We start from the raw sequence: 24,104 nt of genomic DNA on the forward strand, positions 1-24,104 counted from the left end.
TAAAAACATTATTAGTTTCAAAGATTCAAAGGTTATTCCACTTTCGTTAATTCTCAGTTGGTGTCATTTTGATTTATTTTATTTATTAGTTTGGCTCATGTTTTTATTAATTGTCACTAAACATAATTATTACTTTAAAAAGTTTTTAACCTCAATTTTTGTGTTATCTTTACTTTTTATTTCTTTTGTTTTATTTTGGTTTACTATATCTCCTAAATTTTGATTTAATATTTGACTCATTTATTTTGATTTTTTTCGTTTATATCGACCTTTGTATTTAAATATATGTATTTCTGTTGATTATTGCTTATACTATAATCCTATAGATTCTAACAGTCTAAATTTTCATTATCATTATTTTTGAGACATTTTAATTTTGATTTTAATTATCCCTTCAAATCTAGAATTGTACAAAAGAAATTTTTAAAATTTGGGGAAGAAGGAAACTTTAAAAAGCTTTGTATTAAGTTTTAGTTTTATTGCATTGTGACTGGCGAATACTGTGTGTCATTCATACTTTAGAATATTTACTAAGGGTTTTTCAGGATCTAATGTGTAATCAATTCTTATTGATTTGAAGAAGATGTAACTTCTATTTTTGGTATGCAAAAAACCTTAATGATGTTATTTAGGTTATCTTTATCCTTATATATTTTAATACATTTTTCCCACTTGTGTCTTGGTGGGAGAGTCCTGTATTATATTTTTTCAGTCAATTTACTCTCATATCTACTTGAGTTTGTAATTTTTATCGGTAGTTGTGGTGTTATATTATTTGGATACTTGTAACTCTTTTATCTTTATTGTGACTTTTTCTTTTAGCTTTGTAAGTGGTTGTTTGTTACCTGTTTTACTGTTTTTGGACCTGAATTTTACTTTCTTATTTCACAATTGAAAGCTACTATATTTGTTTGGCATTTAATTTGATTTGCATTTATTGTAATACCTTCATACATATTCATATTTTGCTTTTCTTAATATTGTTTAGCTATGTCTCTTGTGTTCAGAGTAGAATTGAATTTTATTTTGTGAGAAAAGATATATTAAACTCGACATTTATTTGATGGATATGATATATTTGGTCTGAGCTTTGTCTTATAAGCGTAAATGAATGTATTATATTACATATTACTGTTTTCTATATTAGAGTTTCTCCTTGCTCTATTTTGTATTTCTTTTGATAAAATTTGATAAAATTTACCGAATTTTGCAGTTTATTTATATGTTTATATACATAATATCTTTATAAATATATATTTATATCTTTTCCACTTTCTTTTAACTTTGTATGTTTCTATCAGGAAATCTGTGATCAGTTTGAATTTTTTGTTAATCATTTCTTTTTGCTGTATGCCCATAAGATTTTTTATAATCCTCAAAATCTAATGATTTTAATAGAATTTTAAGTTCTGTCTTGGGGTTTACTGTTTTCCCAAGTGCAAGATGATGTTTTCCATATAAAAAGAATTTGTTTTTAGTTTCTGGAATATTTGACTGAAATATTTATTTAAAATATTATGTCTTTTCTGTTGTTTGTTTTTTTGTTAGTGACTTTTTGAGTGACTTCGATTATATTCATTTTGGGTTGTTTGTTCCTTTTTATCTTTTTGCTTAAACTTTCTTTTTCTGTACTTACAATTATGAGCACTAATTGATGTTATCCATTTTCTATCATTAATAAAAAATCACTTCACTGATTTTACTTATATGTTTTTAAATTTACCTCTGAATAGACTTATAACTATCAATGCTGATTTTTTTATTTGTTTTTTTGAGATGGAGTCTTGCTCTGTCACCCGGGCTGGAGGGCAGTGTGGATCTCATCTCACTGCAACCTCTACCTCCCAAGTTGAAGTGATTCTCCTGCCTCAGCCTCCTGAGTAGCTGAGATTACAGGTGCCCACCACCATGTCCACCTAGTTTTTGTATTTTTAGTAGAGATGCAGTTTCTCCACATTGGCCAGGCTAGTCTTGAACTCCTGGCCTCCAGTGATCCGCCTGCCTTGGCCTCCCAAGGTGCTGGGGTTACAGATGTGAGCCACTGCGCCTGGCTTCAGTGTTGATTTTAAACGTTTATTTACATTTTCATTCACATGTTATTGAATGTTTTATAATAATTATCTCACAATTATGCTATGGAATATGGATGGTTTTATTTTATATTCTTATTGATCTTTGTTCATTGGAAAGAGATTCAGGTTTAAGTCACTGAAATTTTGTTATGGAAATCAGAAATCTGTAACTCAATTATTTATGACAGCCTCAATGCTTACATGTTCTAGATTGAATTTTCTACATTAAAGGTTGATACATTTGATAGTCTTTTTACAGACAGCTGTTTCTCGTAACTTCAGTATTGAGAAGGTATATTATATTTGGCAAGTGATACTGAAGACATTTGAGTACATTCTGAGAAACACTTTTGAAGTATTTGGTAAATTACTACTATAAATATTTTACAGAACTTCAGTAAGTGTCATGCTAGATTTTAAAAAAATCACTTAATGTTTTTAGTTCCTGATTGGCGGATTTCTCATTAATACATATTTTTATAAACTTTAGTAAATATCAATTGGGTGTTTTACATAGCTTCCTTTATAGTCACCAAATTGAATGCATCATACTGAAACTTGCTATGCATACTGTGTCTATGGACAGAAGTTTCGGCATCACCTAGAAACTTACTAGAAATGCAGAATTTACAGCCCAATTCAGATCTAATGAGGCCAAATTCACCTTTTAAAATGTTCCTAGATAACTTGTGTTTCCATTAAAAAGGGATAAGCCTTGACCTAAAATAAGACGAAAATTATCTTTTATTATTACAAAAATTTATATGAAAGCAGAAATTATTCTATTGTTTATTTACTTATTTATTTTATTTATTTATTTTTTCAAGATTGCGTCTCACTCTATCACCCAGGCTGGAATGCAGTGGTGCGAGCTTGGCTCACTGCAACCTCTGCCATCCAGCTTCAAGCGATTCTCCTGTCTCAGCCTCCCAAGTAGCTGGGATTACAGGCATGTGCCACCATGCCTGGCTAATTTGTGTATTTTTAGTAGAGATGAGGTTTCACCTTGTTGGCCAGGCTGTTTTCGAACCCCTGACCTCAAGTGATCCACCTGCCTTGGCCTCCCAAAGTGCTGGCATTACAGGCATGAGCCAGCATGCCCGGCCTATTCTATTATTTAAAAGAGACATTGATTTGGCATATTTATATGGATTTTAACTTTGTATAAAAGATAGTAACAACGGAATTCATAGTCAATTACGTCTTCTTAGTTTTGGCATTTTCTACTTGGGATAAGTTAGCATCAATGTCAAGAGATCTAGCCCGTTCTTGCTTTTATTTTGCCTAATAAATTTAAAGGGTATGCATACATACACACACATTTGGTTCTCATGTATATTTTTCTCTACAACAGTGTTGTCTGATAGCACTTTCTGGAAATGCTTTCTATGTATAGTATTCAGGATGATAGCTACTAGCCACAAGTGACTGAGTACTTGTAATTATTAAGAAGTTGAGAATTTAAACTTTGATTTAATTTTAACTACTTAAATTTAAATTTACATGTGACTAGTGGCTACTGTAATAGACAACAAAACTCTTGTAACAGAGACTAGAGACTATGGCCTGCTTTTATATGGCCCTTGAGCTAACAATGATTTTTCTGTTTTTAAAGGATTGTAAACACACACACACAAAAGCACACACTTGTGCACATAAACACATGCAAATGAAAAAGAATATTCAGTGCAATGGAGTGGCCCACAAATCCTAAAATAGTTTTTGCCCTCTATCAAAAAGTTTGCAGACTCCTGTCCTAAAATGTTAATTTTGTTTAGTACAGCATGCATAGTTAGGAAATAAATTTAAAAGCAGATATTTTGGAAAGTATGCTATTTTCTAGCATTCTAGAATTTATACATTTATTATGATGATGGGTTACTATTAAGAAATTTGGGAGTTATACCTGATGTAAATGATGAGTTGATGGGTGCAGCACACCAACATGGCACAAGTATACATATGTAACAAACCTGCACGTTATGCACATGTACCCTACAACTTAAAGTACAATAATAATAAATAAATTAAAAAAAAAAAAAAGAAATTTGTAAACGTTTTACGTGACAGTTTTGAGATTTTGGAGATACGAAGGCCTTAATTTAACTTTCCCATTAACTATTGATAATGCTTTATTTCATGTTTATGGTTGATAAATTATCAATATCATCTAAAGTTTGATGAAATAAAGATACGTTATTTAGATTTTAAACCTTACAAAAAAAGATCAGTGATAGCCAAAGAAAGTTTTTCTCTATTCTAAAGTATTCGTAATTAGAGATGGGAGAGCAAATTTTCAAATGTGGAATTCCTTAGAATTGTCTTTTATGTACCTTCTACTGAAATCTTTTGCTTTCTGTGTATATCTGTGGGAACTATGGCATCTTCCAAATCTTTGAATTATTTTATTCCTAGATTTTGAATTTTAAGAATCCATAAAAATTGTATCTTATTGTTTCATCTCCTGGAAAATTTTCTCAGAAATATTTATTTTAAGGTATTGAAAATTTTGAGTTATCAAATTCACAATATTTATAATTTGTTATACCAAACTTACTCCATGAACTGTATCCAAAATAATTTGAATAACATTTAGCATTTCTTTTATTGAAAATGACCTGACTCATTTCTGCAATGTCTCTTCAGTTTTGTATATAGTTTCTTAAATGATGTGTCATATTACTTGATGCCAATGTTTGTAGTCTGAATAAATATTCTTTCACAATATTATCAAGTTTTACTGTGGTCTCTGCCAAATGCAGAAAATTTCCATTATCACTCTCATAAACTTTCTTGGATGATCTTCTGAACACATTTGCCTTGCCAAAATCAAAATTATGTATATTATATATTCAACAACAACATGCCATGTCTTCATTTAGTCTCTATTCTTCAACAAAAGTAGTTACTGATTTTTCCAAATTAGATTTTCATTGTAAATATCTAACACTGTGATTGCTGTCCCATTTATTTTATTCACGTTTCCTCATTGCTCATGACTGATTATTGTCCATTCTTAAGTAACGGTTGATGTTTTTTATCCCTGAAGAAATTGAAAAGAAATATAAGACCCTTTGCATGTAGTAACCAGAACATATGAGTTTTTTTATCTGAAAAATATCAGAATAAAATAACTACCCTCAAACTTCCTTCCTGCTCTGTCTTTCGTAAATTTAAACTTTCTTATGTAAGTTTCAAAATCTTCAGCAAGAGTGGCTCATTGCTGAATATTTAAAAATATGTCCACCTTCTGAGATTGTAAGGGAATGCATTTCATTTGATGATTCTTCAGAATTTGTTTTTGTCTCCTAGATTTTCTTGAAGGTCAGAAGGTCAGTAGTCATTGACATGGCAGTGGGAGATAATTTCATCTGCTGTTCCATCAGTGACAATTTGTACTATATTCTGCTAAAGTTAATAGCTCTGAAGTCTTTTCCTCTGCCTTTTTTTTTTTTTTTTTTTTTTTTGGTAATTCACTCTGAATTCTCCAAAATTTTTGCAATGTTCCAAACGTTTTATTGTGTGTGTGTAGTTTACCATTATTTTTTGTCTCAATACTATTTATCATAATAAAATAAGCTGTTTCAATAATTATCTTCTGACAGTTTCATTGTAAATCTTATTGCACTTATAGTACTTAGGAAAAATAGCAAAATATAACATAATAACACATAATACTTTTATACTGGGAAGAAGCAAATTTTAGCACAGCATTTAATTTTATACTGATTAAATTTCTGCACTAAATATTAACAATTCCTGTCATTTAAAGAATGGATCATTATATAAAAATCGTTAAGCCTTCATTAATACTTAGTTTTGAATTATTAATGGGTAATTGCTAATTGCATTTATGTAATTTGTATCATACTGGAAACATCTTTTTTTTTTTGCATTTTACAATAAAATTTATTTATTATTTATTTATTTATTTATTTATTATTATTATTATACTTTAAGTTCTAGGGTACATGTGCATAACGTGCAGGTTTGTTACATATGTATACTTGTGCCATGTTGCTGTGCTGCACCCATCAATTCGTCAGCACCCATCAACTCGTCATTTACATCAGGTATAACTCCCAATGCAATCCCTCCCCCCTCCCCCCTCCCCATGATAGGCCCTGGTGTGTGATGTTCCCCTTCCCGAGTCCAAGTGATCTCATTGTTCAGTTCCTACCTATGAGTGAGAACATGCGGTGTTTGGTTTTCTGTTCTTGCGATAGTTTGCTGAGAATGATGGTTTCCAGCTGCATCCATGTCCCTACAAAGGACACAAACTCATCCTTTTTGATGGCTGCATAGTATTCCATGGTGTATATGTGCCACATTTTCTTAATCCAGTCTGTCACTGATGGACATTTGGGTTGATTCCAAGTCTTTGCTATTGTGAATAGTGCCGCAATAAACATGCGTGTGCATATGTCTTTATAGCAGCATGATTTATAATCCTTTGGGTATATACCCAGTAATTGGATTGCTGGGTCATATGGTACAACTAGTTCTAGATCCTTGAGGAATCGCCATACTGTTTCCCATAATAGTTGAACTAGTTTACAATCCCACCAACAGTGTAAAAGTGTTCCTATTTCTCCACATCCTCTCCAGCACCTGTTGTTTCCTGACTTTTTAATGATGGCCATTCTAACTGGTGTGAGATGGTATCTCATTGTGGTTTTGATTTGCATTTCTCTGATGGCCAGTGATGATGAGCATTTTTTCATGTGTCCGTTGGCTGTATAAATGTCTTCTTTTGAGAAATGTCTGTTCATATCCTTTGCCCACTTTTTGATGGGGTTGTTTGTTTTTTTCTTGTAAATTTGTTTGAGTTCTTTGTAGGTTCTGGATATTAGCCCTTTGTCAGATGAGTAGATTGCAAAAATTTTCTCCCATTCTGTAGGTTGCCTGTTCACTCTGATGGTAGTTTCTTTTGCTGTGCAGAAGCTCTTTAATTTAATGAGATCCCATTTGTCAATTTTGGCTTTTGCTGCTGTTGCTTTTGGTGTTTTAGACATGAAGTCTTTGCCCATGCCTATGTCCTGAATGGTACTACCTAGGTTTTCCTCTAGGGTTTTTATGGTATTAGGTCTAACATTTAAGTCTCTAATCCATCTTGATTTAATTTTCGTATAAGGAGTAAGGAAAGGATCCAGTTTCAGCTTTCTACTTATGGCTAGCCAATTTTCCCAGCACCATTTATTAAATAGGGAATCCTTTCCCCATTTCTTGTTTCTCTCAGGTTTGTCAAAGATCAGATGGCTGTAGATGTGTGGTATTATTTCTCAGGACTCTGTTCTGTTCCATTGGTCTATATCTCTGTTTTGGTACCAGTACCATGCTGTTTTGGTTACTGTAGCCTTGTAGTATAGTTTGAAGTCAGGTAGCGTGATGCCTCCAGCTTTGTTCTTTTGACTTAGGATTGTCTTGGAGATGCAGGCTCTTTTTTGGTTCCATATGAACTTTAAAGCAGTTTTTTCCAATTCTGTGAAGAAACTCATTGGTAGCTTGATGGGGATGGCATTGAATCTATAAATAACCTTGGGCAGTATGGCCATTTTCACGATATTGATTCTTCCTATCCATGAGCATGGTATGTTCTTCCATTTGTTTGTGTCCTCTTTGATTTCACTGAGCAGTGGTTTGTAGTTCTCCTTGAAGAGGTCCTTTACATCCCTTGTAAGTTGGATTCCTAGGTATTTTATTCTCTTTGAAGCAATTGTGAATGGAAGTTCATTCCTGATTTGGCTCTCTGTTTGTCTGTTACTGGTGTGTAAGAATGCTTGTGATTTTTGCACATTAATTTTGTATCCTGAGACTTTGCTGAACTTGCTTATCAGCTTAAGGAGACTTTGGGCTGAGACAATGAGGTTTTCTAAATATACAATCATGTCATCTGCAAAGAGGGACAATTTGACTTCTTCTTTTCCTAACTGAATACCCTTGATTTCTTTCTCTTGCCTGATTGCCCTAGCCAGAACTTCCAACACTATGTTGAATAGGAGTGGTGAGAGAGGGCATCCCTGTCTTGTGCCAGTTTTCAAAGGGAATTTTTCCAGTTTTTGCCCATTCAGTATGATATTGGCTGTGGGTTTGTCATAAATAGCTCTTGTGATTTTGAGGTATGTTCCATCAATACCGAATTTATTGAGCGTTTTTAGCATGAAGGGCTGTTGAATTTTGTCAAAAGCCTTTTCTGCATCTATTGAGATTATCATGTGGTTTTTGTCTTTGGTTCTGTTTATATGCTGGATTATGTTTATTGATTTGCGAATGTTGAACCAGCCTTGCATCCCAGGGATGAAGCCCACTTGATCATGGTGGATAAGCTTTTTGATGTGCTGCTGAATCCGGTTTGCCAGTATTTTATTGAGGATTTTTGCATCGATGTTCATCAGGGATATTGGTCTAAAATTCTCTTTTTTTGTTGTGTCTCTGCCAGGCTTTGGTATCAGGATGATGTTGGCCTCATAAAATGAGTTAGGGAGGATTCCCTCTTTTTCTATTGATTGGAATAGTTTCAGAAGGAATGGTACCAGCTCCTCCTTGTACCTCTGGTAGAATTCAGCTGTGAATCCATCTGGTCCTGGACTTTTTTTGGTTGGTAGGCTATTAATTATTGCCTCAATTTCAGAGCCTGCTATTGGTCTATTCAGGGATTCAACTTCTTCCTGGTTTAGTCTTGGAAGAGTGTAAGTGTCCAGGAAATTATCCATTTCTTCTAGATTTTCTAGTTTATTTGCGTAGAGGTGTTTATAGTATTCTCTGATGGTAGTTGTATTTCTGTGGGGTCGGTGGTGATATCCCCTTTATCATTTTTTATTGCGTCTATTTGATTCTTCTCTCTTTTCTTCTTTATTAGTCTTGCTAGTGGTCTGTCAATTTTGTTGATCTTTTCAAAAAACCAACTCCTGGATTCATTGATTTTTTGGAGGGTTTTTTGTGTCTCTATCTCCTTCAGTTCTGCTCTGATCTTAGTTATTTCTTGCCTTCTGCTAGCTTTTGAATGTGTTTGCTCTTGCTTCTCTAGTTCTTTTAATTGTGATGTTAGAGTGTCAATTTTAGATCTTCCCAGCTTTCTCTTGTGGGCATTTAGTGCTATAAATTTCCCTCTACACACTGCTTTAAATTGGAAGCATCTTTTACTTAAACAGGGAATTCAGAAAAACCTTAATGTTACAATAAACAATAAGAAAATAATGTGAATTGCAATAAAAATATATTAAATATAACCAGTGCATTAAGTTCAATGAGAGATGTTTTTATTTTTATGAATATATATACATATATGTGTACATACATATAACAACAGATTGGTTGATTGGTTAATCATTTGATTTATTGATATATGGATAGATAAATTGACTGCCATGTAGATAAACATATTTTTTGAACCTCAGTCTACTTGTTCAGAAGCCAAGGTTATCATATATGTTATTAAATCAGCACTGGTTTTCGATTCACAAATATTTAGTTTACCAACTTTTCCCTCCTTTATAAGCCCCAGGACAATAATGTATAATGACCCTATTATAATGGAATGCTTTATCCCCTCTACTGGAAAGTTTGTTTTAATAAATATGCAAGTCTCCTACTTTGGGTTAAACAGTTATGGTTTTTATATAAAAATTAAAATGATGTTTAAAATGAGTGGGTCACCCTGAGAAGTGTTATGCTCGATTTGAATAACCAAAGCAGTCCAGTATTTCACTTTTTACTTACATTCTTGTTCTTCCCAAAAGAATATGCAATGACTCTAGGGAGATTGTGTTGAAAGATAAATCTCATGTCTAATGGTTATGCACCATCTGTTGCTTAAATTTTGATATCCCCCCTACCCCTCCCTGAATAATTTATTTCTGGGATAGATGTACCTATACAATTATTTATTAGAGTTTTCTCATGATTCACCTAAGTCATTCATACAAAGAGATTTGTGGCACCTATCTCACCAAATGCCCAAATATGTAAGAATGCCAGTGCTGACCACAGTTTAGAGGTCCCTCCTTTCCCCATATACATAAGTATGCATCTTTCTTTCCTCTTTCTCTTTATCTCTCCTTCCCTCTCTCTTTTCCTTTCTTTCTCTCTTTCTTTATTGTCTTTCATGCCATATTACACAAAAGGACGTAAATGTTAGAAAGGTACCTATGTAGAGAGAAAGCATCAAGTTATTAAGCTTTCAAAAGGCCATGTGGGAAACCTAAAATCATGAAGCAGTAGAATACATAATCCTAATCTCTTTCATCCAACCAATGACAACATAATGTTTGGGATTTGTTGTTCCTGTTTGTTTTCATTATGCTAATGCACCCAATGATATTTCATAATACTTTGTATTTGGAACTTGGATTTTAATATATAAATTTCATTAAACTATATAATATGTAAAAATAAAATTCATTGCAATAGAGAATGTTCCAAGTTATTCAGCTTAAATAAGCAAAACTGCAGGTAGCCACAGTTAAAGCTGGAATACAGTGGCCTCACTATCCTGAGCCAATGAAATATATCATTCTTTACTTTGTCAAATTTATTTGCAATTGTTTAATGGGTATTTGATTGGTAATATCTTATTTTCAGAATTTGAAAATACATAATTTGTTCAAAAATTATAATACATAATTTATTAAAAAACAGTGGAAATGGAAATAATAACAATGACCCATTTAAAAAATTGAGTTGATAATCATCTAAAAATTAATGGAAATTTTTAAGGTTCTATGCAATGTATTCTTTTCTTGTAGAAATATTTTGTTGTTTTTGTTGTTTCTCTGACTGATCTGATTTTTAATGTGTTATATACAGTTTGAATTTAGTTTTCTTACCTTATGTGGTTACAGTGTGTTCCCAGTGTCAGCAGTTGACTTTTGTATATCAACTTATTAATTCTATAAACAAGCTCATTTTAAATAACTATTATACAATTTGTACTTTAATGCTATGTACATTGACTTCATAAACAGATACAACTCTGATATGAAAATGTCATATTTTCTCTGCAACTACAATGCTACTGTATACATTCTTTGAAAAAATGATCAATAATATCCCCTATTACTTTAGTTTGTTAAGATACCTTCTTGTGATCATCCTACATACAAAAAAAAGAATATAGAGAGATTATAAGATATAGATGCCAGCTCATTATACACACAATTGTATCCTTAGCCCTTTCAACTAAACAAAGGCAATTTAGTATTGTAGCCACGTATGTCTTCTATTGGAGTGGATCCTAAAACAAGAGATAAAATAGTTGGCGTTGTTTTATACAGAGGGATAATAGAGGTAGTGAAGTACATGACTTGCGGATATTTCCCCCGATGTACTGCTTAGATTTCATAAGGATCCAAAAGTGAAACTGTTGCTGATCCTTCAATCACCGCATCCTTTTATTCATCCTCATTATGTTCAAAACATTGAGGCAAATTCAGACTGTATTTTATCAAACAACTGGATCAAGTTGAAACCAGATATTCTAGTTTGACTTTTAAAATTTTGCCTCTGTCTTTGGAGAGGTTCCTGAGTGTCTTACATTGTTTGGCAGCACATAAATGGCACAAACAACCCTTCTTATCTTATGCCAGAAGAGATTATTTTGAAATTCTCTATTAGAAAATAAAACTTCAGTTTATTTCTTATTATGAAGTATGTAGATATTTTGTAACCATATAGAAATCTATATAAATTCTTTCACATGATCTGAATATTGGCAGAAATGAAATTAAGAACAGTATTATATTATATTTTAAAGACTACTTATATAGGCCCCAAATTTCTACAACATTTGTATGATCTTTCCATTAAAAAAACATAGTTTCCTTATGGTTATTTTTAAGCTTGGCCTTAACATTAATTTTTGTTTTCAGGAAATGTACCCCAAAAGAACTCTGAGAGAATATACTCAACTGTCCTGCTGTGATTAAACAAGACTGCTGTGTTTTGTAAGTTCATCTATTTTTATCTTTATTCTTTAAATAAAGAACACTTTCTGCTGCAGAAAATCCCTTTTCTCATTTGGAATTAGAGTCTAATTTTGTTTTAATGGAAGGCTTAATTGATTTTTTTTTCAAACTTTGTTTTATCTTAGTTTTATTCAGTTTCAATGAATAATGAAAAGACATTTCTTTTTTAGATTAATTCTGTTTCCTTGTATCTATTGGATAATATTTTAATGGCTTGTGATACGAATCTTATCATTTGGTAAAAGGGCAGTGCTATCAGTAATGCTGACTTGACCTTGGCAAATATATTGGTAATTTTAGTACCTCCATTTCAGTGAACAAATACATTTGGTTTTACCAGGCTTTATGAAAGTAGCTAAATACTGCCCATCTTTAGGATACAGAGTAATTTTATCTTGTTACTAATACTTAGATTATACATTCAAGGATTATCATATTCATCATGATGAGATATGCACTATATGATTTCGATGTATTAAGTTATAACTTTTTTTTGCACTATATGATTTAGATGGATTAGAATATAACACTTATTTATTTCGCATGACCCAGAGCAACCAAAGGCTATTATGTAGAAAATCATGAATGACATTAAATTGAATGTTTCCTAAACGTTCAAATTTATAATCCTTTTCAGTATCTCAAAGTTGAAATTTTGCTATTTCAGTTTCTGAAACACAATATAAAGCAAATAGATTTTCCCCTCTTTTACAAACTGCCTTCTGATATTGAGATAAAATAGTCCCTTTGCCCATAAGTAGTTTTCTATGACAGACACAGTAGGTTAAGAGACCTGTATTACAGGTTATTTATTTAGACACTTGCAGCTTTTTTTTTTTTTTTTTTTTTTGGCTTTTCCTTCAAGCAGATTTTCTTCACACCAGAAAAAATCATGGCTGTATCCCCTTAGAGTAAATGAATGGAGGGATCGACTAGATGGAAAAAAGGGTCTAAGTTTCTGAATTCAGTGGCATAATAGTCATTACAAGTGCCCTTCATCAGGGAATTTCTTTATCCCAGTATTTTGAACAACTTAAGTGCTGCGTATGGTAACATAAAGAACATACTTAAGAGTTAGAACAGATTTTAGAAACTTTTCCAGTAATTCCAAGGGCATAAATTAGTTCAAAAATATCTTGAAATTGGTGAAGAATCACATAAAAAGGGAAAACTTTGGAAAGACAAATTTTAACATATATTGTGAAGCAAAAATAAAGATTATGTAGGAGATTTACAAAAAATAATTATCTTGGCTGAGCACAGTGGCTCATGCCTGTAATCCCAGCACTTTGGGAGGCCAAGGCGGGTGGATCACGAGGTCAGGAGATCGAGACCATCCTGGCTAACACGGTGAAACCCCAGCTCTACTAAAAATACAAAAAATTAGCTGGGCATGGTGGCGGGCACCTGTAGTCCCAGCTACTCAGGAGGCTGAGGCAGGAGAATGGCGTGAACCCGGGAGGCGGAGCTTGCAGTGAGCCGAGATTGCGCCACAGCACTCCAATCTGGGCCACAGAGCGAGACTCCATTTCAAAAAAAAAATAAATAAAATAAAAATAAAAAAAAATAATAATTATTATCTTAAACTTAAATGGTGCCCCAGTGGTTTCATTTTGTTTCAAATTCTACCATTTACATTATTATTTTTCCCCAAGGAAATAATCGAGTTTTTCCCCTAAAAAGAAACCTCATTTAATAAAAATAATCAATTCTCAATTTTTAAAATAAGTAATCATTTAGCTACCTATTTATGTATCTCTTCAATTCCAATAGGTTTTTTTAAATTTTCAAATAACATTAAAACTTTCAACAATTTTACATTAATAGGAAACTTCTGTTGAATGTGTCCATATATCAGCTCCTAAGTGTGAACAATGGCAAAGAGATTTGGTGTTGCATATGACCTGTGCAGTTCTATCAGGGGTGAATTTACATTTTCTTTTTCTTTTTTTTTTTTTTGTTTGCTTTTACTTTAGGTTCAGGGGTATGTGTGAAGGTTTGTTATGTAGGGAAACTCTTGTCACAGGGATTTGTTGTATAGATCATTAGGATTTCACAACAAGTCTTCTGTTTCTTCTTTACTGCATTCACTCTCTACAGGTCTGAGAAACCCAAGTTGGGTATCATGGAGGTGTTATTAGAGCTTAGATTAGTAAAATCCAGGAACGATTTTTAAAAGTCAAGAAGAAGTGTTTTCTTGCTTTGGTCATGCTCTTCCTGATTACTCTGAATGCTTGTAGTTGTGTCAGTTAATGAAGAATCTGGAATATGTGGGAAAGGTGCAAGGATAAATACAAATTATGGTGAAGAATTCTCAGTAATAATGTCTCTGATAAAAAATTTAAGGAAATAGAATACTTGCATTTGAAAAGGAAAACATAGTGAGATAATTATTATTCTTCATGTACTGTATATGAAGAGATCTTATAGAAAAGGTGGCCAATTCTTTATTTTGTAATTATTTTTTAAAATGTATGGTAAACCTGGACTGTTATTAGTGTAGATTTTCAAGCTGTGAGAGTTTTTAAGCACAGGAATAACTGAAGATAGCACTTTGAAAATCCCTTCTTTTGAGAAACTTTTAAAGTAAAATAGATCTTATCTTGGACTGTCTGGGGGACGAAAGTGCTCATTGATCCAGCATGAAATCTTTTACACCTAGGATTATATGATCAGAAATTAGTTACTGTTTTACATTCTGTAAATAGGTCATTTTTATCCCTTCAATCAACAGTGGCTTTGCTTTTCTGGAACCATACAGAGGAGAGAGTAACTGGTTTAACAAAGCATCTCACCCTCCACAATGATCCCAGTCGAATAATTGTCCAGTTTTCAATGGAGAATTAGTACAGTTCTCTCTAAAGGTTTAAGAGATGATCAAAATAGACCCCCTGCTTTTGGAATGGGAATTGCTCTGGGAGCTCAACTAATTTCCTCTGGCTAGAATAGATTTAAACACATGTTTTAACAAACACGTTTTAAAAATCACAGCTATCTTATGCAGCCCATTATTTCCGTTCTCTTAAGAGAGGATTATACTTCATAAGGTAATACCTATAAAAAGAGACTATTTTTCTTGTATTTTAAATAAGCAATTTTAGCTTAGAAATAATTCTACTTTCTGATGATAATGCTAGTTATTTTATAGACTTTGTTTTTTCAGAAACTTTGTAGAGATAAAATTAACATTATATTTTTCCAAGTTTTTTTTTAATTTAAGAAATTCAATCAAATGAATATTTCTGCCAAAAACTGTGAGGAATAGAAGTGCAAAATATGACCACTGCTTCTAAATTGTTGTAATCTCATTGTGGAGAAAATTCATTTATATAAAAATTAAATGTGGGATTGCAGTTAGTTATAAGTGCAGACTATGTTATAAGTCTTGCTCTTTCACAACACCTTAAACTGATCCTTTGCATGTCATGTGTTTATTCAAAGGAATGTAGAAAAAAAAAATCAATGAATGAATGAAATGCTGCAGTCATTCAGAGAATAATGCGATTAAATTTTGAACATAACATACAGATAAAACTTAGTAAAAAATTGTTATTACAAATAGAATAAAATAAAAACAGCAGGCTTGACTTAGGAATTTACTTAGTATTGGGGGAATCTGCCCCCAATATTTCAACGTAGGTTCTTTCTATTTTCCCTAAGTGTCAGCCAGCTGAGAAATAGAAGGAGTACAAAGAGAGGAATTTTACAACTGGGCCTCTGGGGGTGACATCACATATCAGTAGTACTGTGATGCTCACCTGAGCTGCAAAACCAGCAGGTTTTTATTAAAGACTTGAAAAGCGGATGGGGTGTACGAACAGGGAGTAGGTCACAAAGATCACATGCTTCAAAGGGCAAAAAAGAAGAAAAAAGATCACATGCTTCTGAGGCCAATAAAGGTCACAAGGCAAAGGGCAAAGCAAAGATCACAAGGCAAAGGGCAAAATCAAAAACTCCTGATAAGTGTCTGTGTTCAGCTGTGCACATATTGTCTTGATAAACATCTTAAACCACAGAAAACAGGATTCGAGAGCAGAGAAACGGTCTGACCTCAAATTCACCAGGGTGGGATTTTTTTCCCCACCCTAATAAACCTGAGGGTACTGCAGGAGACAGGGGCATATTTCAGTTCTTATCTCAACCTCATAAGACAGACACTCCCAGAGCGGCTGTTTATATACCTCCCACCAAGGAATGCATTCCTTCCCCAGGGTATTAATTATTAATATTCCTTGCTGGGAAAAGAATTCAGCGATATCTTCCTTACTTCCACATCCGTTTATAGGCTTTCTGCAAGAATAAAAATATGGCTCTATTCTGCCGGACTCCACAGGCAGTCTGACCTCATGGTTGTCTTCCCTTGTTCCCTGAAAATCGCTGTTATTCTGTTCTTTTTCAATGTGCACTGATTTCATATTGTTCAAATAAACGTTTCACAATCAATTTGTACAATAGTGGTCCTGAGGTGATGTACATTCTCAGCTTACGTAGATAACAGGATTAAGAGATTAAAGTAAAGACAGGCATAAGAAATTATAAAAGTATTAATTTTGGGAACTGATAAATGTCCATGAAATCTTCACAATTTATGTTTCTCTGCTGTGGCTCCTGCTGGTCCCTTTGTTCGGGGTCCCTGACTTCCACAACAACTTTGTATATAATGTTACATATCTGCTTTAAAGGTATTTAAATCCTCATCAGAGAGAATTTTATTAATAGTGGGGAGCAATGCTAAGGAGATAAGGTTGCTTTAAGCCACAAAAAGTCTTAATTCCATGTTAGGCAGCCTACACTTTGTTCAGTGGTAGGGATAGTAACAAGAGAGTTCGATGAAATGGTATTCTATCACTTTCTGATAAATTGATGTAAGAAAAAATGGTAAGAGAAATCAAAGATTATGTCAAACTTCAGACTCTGAATAACTGGAAAAATATGTAGTGAACTGATGCATGGAAATATAAAAATTAAGAAAGAGGATGGAGGAGGTGGAGGGGGTAGTTTGTGTGAATGAATCATGGAGTGATATTTTCCAATTTTTGAAATATCCTGAACTTATTTTCCATGGCTTCCCATTTTACAACTTTTAATCTCAAACCTATTCTCTTTTTTTTGTATTATTGACATTTTGGTAGTAAAACAAATGGTTCATTTGTATTCTGTTTCTTTTTATACTGTTACTGCACTTCTAGATTATCTAAAAGTGAATTTTTAGGTGAATAAACAGGAGTCTTGGAATGTTGAGAGAAATAGGAATTAATATCTCAGGCCAGGCATGGTGGCTCATGCCTATAAACAGAGCACTTTGAGGGACAGAGATGGGTGGATTATTTGAGCCCAGGAATTCGATATCAGCCTGGGCAACGTGGTGAAACCCTTTTTCTACTAAAGATACAAAAATTAGCAGAGCATGATGGTACTTGCCTGTAGTTTCAGCTGCTTGGGATGCAGAGTGGGGAGGACTGCTTGAGCCCAAGATGCAGAGTTTGCAGTGAGACAAGATTAAACTACTGCACTATAATCTGAACAACAGAGTGAGACTCTGTCTTAAAAGTTAATAAGAAAAGAAATTAATATCCCATAACCTATTTTAGACCTATTTTACCATTATGTCTTTTCAATATATCATTATATATGTTTAATGTTGTTAAATATTCAATTTTAAAATTGTGGTGATTGATAACAAAAATGTATACTGTGAGTCAAAAACCACTGATATGTGACAAATGGCACTAACTTGGGAAGTACAAAATTAGATAATTGTTCTATCAAAATAAAGCAAACATGTTGGAGAGAGCTATAGCATTTCAGCACATAGCTTTGTATTTGTTATACTCTCCTTGTCTAAAAGAAAGGATAGCAGTTCATCAAGAGAAATATTTTTTTCCCTTAGGTTTTATGAAGATGCTGATGCATTTAAACAACATGATAGCCTGTATTCTCAATACAACTTTGTAAACTATAGGAATGGTCCTCTGCATATGGTTGTTTCTTGTATCAGCCTTTGATAGACACCTTGAACAAAATTTAAATGCAATTACTCTGGGAACCAAAGTGATTATGACAGCATTCTGATTATCTGAAAACACAGGGAAAAAGTCTGAAGAGTCTTAAGGAGTAAATGGTTGGCAGCTTATTCCTTAGACAATTATCTTGAATATCAACTGCCTCCAGCAGGCTTAAAACAGGAGTTTTAGGGCAGACAACTCATAAATGAGGTTTTAATGAGAATGTGAAAGGCAGGCATTTTTCATTCATGACTGAAAAAGCACCTCTATGCGTTAGATATCAACCATGTTGAAAACAAAGCCATTTCATTGTGAAAGTTGAAGCCTATGCCTTTGTTCATTTAGGCAACATATATTCTTATTTAGCCTGGATTGCTGGTAATTCTACTTATCACCAGAAGTTGAGGTACCTGTGTGCAGGATTAAATTTGTTTTTGTCAGGCAGGAACTCTAAATGTTTAAATGAATGCTAAAAGGCTATCTAAAAGTTGGATATGTCTATGAGAAGATTTGGACAGGTCTTGGAGATATACCGCATACCATCAGAAGTAAAACCTTGAGTTGACTCTCTTAATTAGTTTGATACTTCATTGTGATTAATCTGCCAGGTGAACATGGTTACTAAATAGATTTATGCAAAATGTGCACATTTCTCTTGCTACTGTTTTAACCTATGTTCTACACTAGGTAGTTATGAAAGTTTCGTTATTTGGAATAAAGCTCTTAACCCCTCTAAAGAGGAAATGTTTGTTATATAACATGAGTTTGAATGAATAAGTGTAAAAATTAGAAGTCTTTAAAAGGAAAATTCAGTTTCTTTTCAGTTAGAGACATTCATGTATGGAATAGAGATCAATACAGAGACCATTAGTTACCAAAATGACAGAATGTTATTTATTCCTTCTCATGAACTGTGGCAGTTTTCTTTCCTGATTAGAAGAGATACACTTATTTCTTCTTTCTTGTTCATAATTATTATCACTTGCAACTTTCGCATCTGTAATAGAAAATATAACAAAATTAAAAGTATTAGGTTCTCAATTTTCACAGCTTTTAAAAGCATTTATACATGTATTTTTGATATTATGACCTCAGAGAACGATATTAACAAAATTTTCTTTTTAATAATATATTTTAAAAGGTTTTTATAAGGGTGACGAACTCTCATTTGTTTTTCCAGCATAATTAACAACCGTGACTTTCTATTTCATTTGTTTTAACATTTGCACTAGTGAATTCACCTTTTGTCATGCTTTGAATTTGATATTGAAAAGAAGTTTTATGCTTCATTGCTTTCTAATATGCCTCAGGTAATCAGTCCTGTTACAGTAGCTTATATAATACTTATCTGAGGCAACAAAGGAGACTTTTCTAGGAAATAGAGTTTATCTCAAACTGATTTTTATTTCAGTGAGGTCATTATGAATATAATGGAAGATGTTTTGACAAAGAAATCTGTACAATTATAGAAAATGAAAAAGTATATAGATAGACAGACATAGTATTTTTCCACATAACCTTAAATCTCTCTAACATTGAAAGTGCTAACATTCTAACCTGCTCTTATTAAATAAGTGAAAATAACTCTCACAACTTTACATGGTAGCATGATTGCACATAAATATCAATCTGCTGAAATATCCTGACTTTTCCAGATTGTATCCCATTTTTGACATTCTCTGGGTCTCCTGTGGATTAAGCACCCCATACAAGTCAGACTGTTTATTTATGCAGCCGAGAAAACCGATTTCAATCATCCTGTTAAATTTTGCAGAGATTGTGAATCAAAACATTTTGGTGATAACATACACATGCATTTAACTGAGGTTCAATGATTTTCCACACAAATTCAACATTAACTGTATTTGAAATAATAAATCTGCAAAAGGTAATCTTTTCTGCTTTTCAATGGTGACAAAAATTATATGTTTTTCAGAGCCAACGGGGGAAAAATTGGAGCATTTACATGGCCCTTTTCTAAATTAGCATGAGCAGTTCCTCCGTATTTTTAATCTAAAGGCAAGACAGTCATGTGTCTAAATGCATTACCAGTCATGTTGTTGGTCAGACAAGAGTTATGAATATAGATGATCGGCCCTTTAACCATTGCATAAAGACAGCCAAAATAACTTTCACATCACATTCAGGGCTCCTTGATCTGAGCACATCTCTCTTCTGTGACTAAATAGATCATGAAAAGATCTTCATTCTTTCTTAAAATAGTTGGGAATACATACCAATTTATTGGTGATGCTGCTGTATCACTTGCACTGTGACACACAAATCACACAGAGTTTTTAAAATACCAATCCTAGAATAAGACTGAAGTGTAAGGCTGAATGTCACAGCATGAAATAAGACTGAAGTACACCATGAACTCAACTAGAGTAGAATTAAACTATCTCCTTGAATTGAATCATGACATTTTAGGGCACCTCTTCAATAATTCCTCTTGTCTTTCGAAGTGAACACTTTCCAGTGATCTTGAATTTTTTGTTCTCTATTTCAGGGTTGTCTTCCTAACATATCTGTCCTGGAACCATTAGATTTAGGAAAAGCTAAACAAATATAGTGAAGGTAACCTACATATATTTACATAACCAGAAAATACCAGCCAACAATTACTTTAAAAATTAGAATAAACCTAGGATAAACATTAGCTAATGTTATGGCCTTATGATTAGTATTATGATAATCTGAAATTTTGTTTTAGATGGGAGTGAAGTGGGAAAGAGCAAGTGGTAAGCTGCAAGCATGAGCTGAAATGAACCAAATGGGTTGTAACTCATGTCAGCTCTCACTTATCACTGCTTTCTACCTTGATTATAGAGCTGTCCCACGGTAGAATCTAGTGCCCATGATCACAGAGCTAAACACTTGTCTAGCCAGGAGAAGCTGAAGGGGTCACAGGAAATGGTGTAATAGTGGCAAGTCCAGGTTCTGTGTCACACCATGAAGCCAGCCAGAAGATAAACTGCGAAGGTATGACCTACACAGGCAGTGGTTGACCCTGCCCAGCCTTCCAAATAAAAGGGAATATGGATGTTGCTTCACTTGTTCCCTCAAATTTCACAAAATGTATGTGGCCCAACCTGCCTGAATCAGACAGGGAAGAAGATTCTGGAAAATGTAATTGATCCTAGCCCAGTTGACCCATTAAAGAATCACCACAGTGCCGTAAGTCCATTTGGAAGTCTGGTGAAGTTTATGCATTCCCTCTCCGAATGTTTGTTAATATTTTTAATACATATTCTTAAATATAGAGCATTACCCAAGAAATCAATTATTGTGAAACAGAGATCAAAAACATGAGAAATCAAATTTGTGCCATAATAATAGGTAAACTTAAGAAGGTCTAGGCATATGTTTTAATAATAATAATAGTAATTTTGAAACTCTAATGAGTATAAATCATAGTTTATGATATCTATAATATCCAAAATATGATATGAAATAATTTCTCAACTGAAAATTTCAAAGATATTGCTAATATTATTGTGGTTTGCTGACTAGTCATAATTTAAGGATTCAAGAGATGATCAGTTTCAGTTAGAGATTAATGACATCATCTGAAGTCTATTCATGGAACCCATAGATAGGATCCGTAAATCCCAGTATAGAAGCTCTCCCTTGGTGTCACAGTCTTTCTTAGTGAAATATATTTACCAAGATCTTTAAAATATGCTTATTTTAGGCAGTAAGTTCAAAAAACATGAGGCCTAGATGCTGTGTTGTGAGACTTGCATTACGTACTAAATGATGTCTATAGTATACCAAGCCTTACATTATTTTTTTACATGTCTACAGTTTTTAAAGTCTTAATTATAGTGAACAGCTCTTCTGTACTTCTCTATGAAAAGTAAAATGAACATTACCAAAAGAATTGGCAGTGCTAAATTGTTAGTAGGCCCCCTGGGGTTTTCCCTCTTGCTGTAAAGGCTTCAGTGATTTCTTCATGGTTTAGTAAAACAGCACCATTTAAGCTTCTGAGCATCAGTCACTAAATGTTTTCAAACAAATTTCTTTCAATTTATATGATACTTATGCCTAAAAAATGATAATGCACAGTTTATGAAATGGATATTGTCATATGGGTACAAGGTGAATTAATCTTAAATGTTAGTATAGAATAACACATTTCTATTACATTCTGTTTTTGTGTTTTCTCTAACTTTGGTTCCTTTTACTTTATGCTCACCTTCTTTGTTCTTGCGTATTCCTTACAAAGAGAAGGACTCTGGAGGCACACTTTATTTATTTATTTTTTAATTTTAGATACAGGAAATACTTGTACAGGTCTGTTACAAGGGTGTGTTTCATAGTGCTGAGGTTTGGGTTTTTATTGATTCCATCACCCAGATAATGAACATAGTACCCAATAGGAAGTTTTTCAGCCCTCTCCCTCCTTCCTCTCTTCCTTCTTTTGGAGACTTCAGTGTCTATGGTTCCCAATTTTATGTCCACAGGAACCCAAGATTTAGCTTCCATTTATAAGTGGGAATTTGCAATATTTGGTTTTCAATTTCTGTGTTAGTTTGCTTAGGATAATGACTTCTGGCTGCATCCATATTGCTGCAGAAGATATGATTTCATTAAGGCTGCATAGTATTCCACAATATATATGTGTCACATTTTCTTTAGGTAATCCACCATTGATGGGCACCAATTGATGATTCCATGTCTTTGCTATTGTGAATAGTGCAGCAATGAACATATGAGTGCAAGTGTCTTTTTGGTAGAACGATTTATTTCCCTTGGGTATATACCCAGTAATAGGATTGCTGGGTTAAATGGTAGTTCTATTTTTTGTTCTTTAAGAAATTTTCATACCACCTTCCACAGTGTATTAACACAAGACACTTTCCCAGCAGCACTGTATGAGCGTTCCCCTTTCTCCTCAGTCTCGTCAGTATCTGTTACTTTTTGACTTCTTAATCATAGCTATTCTGACTGTGTGACATGGTATGTCATTGTGGTTTCAATTTATATTTCTCTGATGATTAGTGATGTTGATTTTTTTTTTTTATGTTTGTTGGCTGCTTGTATGTCTTCTTTTGAGAAGTGTCCATGTCCTTGAGGCACAAATTTTAAATTTTAAAAGTTTAAATTTTTTAGTTGAGTTTTGGTTTTGCTTTACACTTTTAGAATACTTTCAGACATAGATATGAAAATTTGTTTTTCTTTTTACAGTAACAGATACAGTTCGTAATGAAACTATAATTAGTGATTATGGTTTATTATAATTATATTATGCAATAGCATCAAAAATCACTTAAATATACGTCATTTTATTTCATACTCTTGACACCATAAATGCTGAGAAGGCAATTTTCATTTTATGGACAAAAATCATTAATCAAAATGAGTGAAAATGACTTAACTAAGGTTGTGTGTGTGGGGGGTGTGTGTGTGTGTGTCAAATATAGCAAACACATTTACCACTTCTCAGGCATTTGTTTCTTTTTTCAACTCTATTACCTCATTTATCCTCACAATCGCACTAGTCATGTGTACTATTACTATGCTAATTTTACAAATGAGTAAACTCAGGTACTAAGGTTAAGTAACTATCTGAAGTTCTGATGCTATGGAGTGGCGGCTAGTGAGCAATAGGCCCTGGAGTATAATCCAGGCTGTTCTGGGCTTGAAGTCTGAGCTCTCTATACTCAAGGAGAACTCTCATAATTCTATTTTCTCCCTTCTAACAACTATAGGTATTATTTGTGGTTAGCATTTTGTTGCATCAACTAAAATATTTAGGCCATTGTTAAGCATTGTTAACTATTAGTGATGATAATGGGCAACTTCAGACTTTAATGGGATTGCTTTTGGTTTGCTTACTGTTAATAGGTTTTTGGATGGTATTTTTATTGTTACGATACAGCTATTTTTCATAATGTAAAGATGTGTTCTTATATTTCTATTTAACTTAATTTCTCAGAAATATTTAAATACAGTTAAATTACTTTTAGCAGTCAGATGATCACAGTTGTTCTTTTCTTTGAATTGAAGGTATATTTTTTGATAAGCATCCAATCGATTAATCATTGTGTTTTTTAAAGTTG

General features: G+C 33.1%; 1 protein-coding gene across 16 annotated transcripts in view; it reads left to right on the forward strand.

Annotated features, from left to right (window-relative positions):
- The window catches only part of MARCHF1 (membrane associated ring-CH-type finger 1), an 833,115-nt gene that overhangs the window by 255,169 nt on the left and 553,842 nt on the right, over positions 1-24,104 (forward strand). For 15 of the 16 annotated variants that reach the window (XM_071092868.1, XM_071092866.1, XM_071092864.1 and 12 more), the window contains one exon: positions 11,939-12,013. The exons of the other annotated variant lie outside the window; for it this stretch is intronic. The gene's annotated coding sequence lies outside the window, so the exon portion shown is untranslated. The remainder of the gene's footprint in view (positions 1-11,938; positions 12,014-24,104) is intronic. 16 annotated transcript variants of the gene reach the window in all.

This window comes from Macaca nemestrina, chromosome 3 (genome assembly GCF_043159975.1).
Source record: "Macaca nemestrina isolate mMacNem1 chromosome 3, mMacNem.hap1, whole genome shotgun sequence".
Lineage (NCBI taxonomy): Eukaryota > Metazoa > Chordata > Mammalia > Primates > Cercopithecidae > Macaca > Macaca nemestrina.